Source organism: Camelina sativa, chromosome 1 (genome assembly GCF_030686135.1).
Source record: "Camelina sativa cultivar CO46 ecotype springtype chromosome 1, ASM3068613v1".
Classification (NCBI taxonomy): Eukaryota; Viridiplantae; Streptophyta; class Magnoliopsida; order Brassicales; family Brassicaceae; genus Camelina; species Camelina sativa.
Window position 1 is genome coordinate 16,209,064 of NC_141880.1, and position 2,403 is coordinate 16,211,466.

The following is a 2,403-nucleotide window of genomic DNA, read 5'->3' on the forward strand; positions in this document are numbered from 1 at the left end:
AGTGAAGTGGTTATTCCTAATTTGTTATTGTAAATCCTATGTGGATAACCTTAGAAGCTGGTAGCTCCTACTTTTTAATAGTATAAATTATTAATATTATTATTATTATTACTATGACTCATACCCCCGCGATATTGCAGAGGAATTATTTCAAAGAAAGTTACATTAAATTTAGAATTATATAATTATATATTATAAAATTATTTGGAAGTAATAACATAGTTTAAAAATATATGCGAAGAATAAAATTAAAAATTATAATTAATAGTGCTAAAACTACATAAATATCAAACATATATAATTGCTAGCTAAAAACCACAACCGTTAAAATGAAAACTTATACTAAAAATATTATGCGAAAAAGACTCAACTTTAAGTTAAAAAATATTAAATGAAAAGTCATAATGAACAGAGGCAACTTTGTAATTTTTTTGTATGTATTAGTAGTATAAGTTATGAAAAATTATAGTATTAAATAACAAGAATCATATTATTTATGATATTTATATTATTAGTTAATAAACAAATGTTATGATGAAGTGATCTAAGTGAAAATATCAAACAAAAAATTATAATAAGTAAATGTGATACATAAAAGGGGTAAATTGTCAGATTATTATTATTATCAAACGATAATACATTATACATAAAAGGGGTAAATGATCATATTAACTCTTGTATGGGTGAACGAGAAAGCACACAAAAGTGAAGCTTCGACTCATAAGGATCCCAATACATTCCAATCACATCGCCTATCTTCAAATCTTTTCTCACGACGAATTCCCTACGCCATGCACTGCCGAGAATATAGCTTTGACACCTGGGCCGTTTCTTAAGAACCAGAGTGTGCATAGTATCAGTGTCTTCATCATACACGTCGACTGCTAATCCAGGGCCTTCTTCGACTACCCTTTTATCAGATATAGGGAGATATCTCAGAATGTCGCTAAGCACGATGCTTCCATTCAGAAAAAGATGGTTTAGATAGCCAATACTGCTTTTGTTCAATGTCTTCTTGATGGTCCATGGATCGGTGTAGAGAGTTAGTTTTGTTGAGACATTGTGGCGCACCTCTTCTCTTTGTTCTTCATCCGTCATAAACCTCAACGGCGCCAGGTTTATGTTTTCTTCGGTTTGCTTATTGTCTGACGCATCTTCCGGATCATCATCTGTCTTGTCATTCGGAAACAGATCCAGGGTGACCAAAGTCTTATTTGACGCTGAAATGGGAGCCATATCCATATCCTTGATCGAAAAAAAACTGTAAAACCTGACCAAAGCATTGGATCAAAACTCTTTTTTTTTTTTTTTTTTTTTTTTTCTTTCTTTAAAATCACAGTCAATTTAAAAGAAGCCTCTTTCTAAAGTTAGTTTTTTTTAAGTCATCTATCTACTTAAATCATTTGTTACTGGATCTGAAATTTAAAATGAAATCTGAGAAGCTTAGTACAGATTTCAAAGAATTTTCAAATATATTGAAAATATATGAAAATTCAAAACGAAATAATTTAAAATTATGTTCAAGATCCCTTCTCATAGGTGCGAGTTACTTTCAGAATAACCTTAATATTACAGTTTAAAATGTTGATGAAAATCAAATTTAAAACTATTTCTGTGATAAAAATTATATATAATTTAAGTGTATATTTTTTTTAATGATATCTTACAAATCTTGATACTAATAATTACGGCAAACCTCATATTCATAGTTGCTTTCAGATCTAGATATATTAAACTTCTAGTGTATCTTATATGCAACTCTATATGAATATTACTAAGATCTCATATGCGGCACACTACGGGACAAATATATGATATATGAAAATTTGTTAATGTATAGAACTCACAATTCTCAATTTAAAACCAAAAAACAATCGTAAAATTAGTAAATAAATAAAAAATGGATGAGAGGCCAACCTCTACCACGAAGACCCGATGCGTTTATAAGGAGGCGCTCATCGTTTGTATATGGTAAAAAAATTCTGAAGTGTTTTTTTTTGTCGGAATTCATGTTTATATAGACATGGAGCGTTGAACAATAATAAATAAAAAGACATATTGAGTATAGATTCATTACCTAAAAATAGTTTCCATCAATTATACTTCCTAAGTGATTTTTTGACTAAAGATTATAATGTAACGGTAATTATAGCAATATAATATAAATTATGTTGACACGTGTAAATTAATAATTACCATATTGTGCAGTTTTAAGGCTTTCTATCAACAAGGATTACTTGCTTTTTTCAATTTTGTGGGGGAAAGTGAAGTTGAAATCTAGTCTTTTATTTAAAATTCGGCAAACATGTAAAAAGAAAATCCTCACCTTTTTCAAAAACATGTAAACTCTCAACTTCTAATAGATGGTAAAATAACTCATGATGTTCAAACCCAAATAAACTC

General features: G+C 29.1%; 1 pseudogene across 2 annotated transcripts; it reads right to left on the minus strand.

Moving 5' to 3' along the window:
• Positions 1–549: 549 nt before the first annotated feature.
• LOC104793198 (B3 domain-containing protein At2g33720 pseudogene) lies at positions 550–1,972 on the minus strand (annotated as a pseudogene). Of its 2 annotated transcripts, none has more exons than XR_015562600.1 (2): positions 1,918–1,972; positions 550–1,270 (listed from the first exon to the last, which is right to left on the minus strand). The product of XR_015562600.1 is annotated as a B3 domain-containing protein At2g33720 pseudogene, transcript variant X1 (transcript). The 2 variants fall into 2 exon arrangements; XR_015562601.1 differs by having other exon boundaries at positions 550–1,261; positions 1,918–1,965.
• Positions 1,973–2,403: the final 431 nt, after the last annotated feature.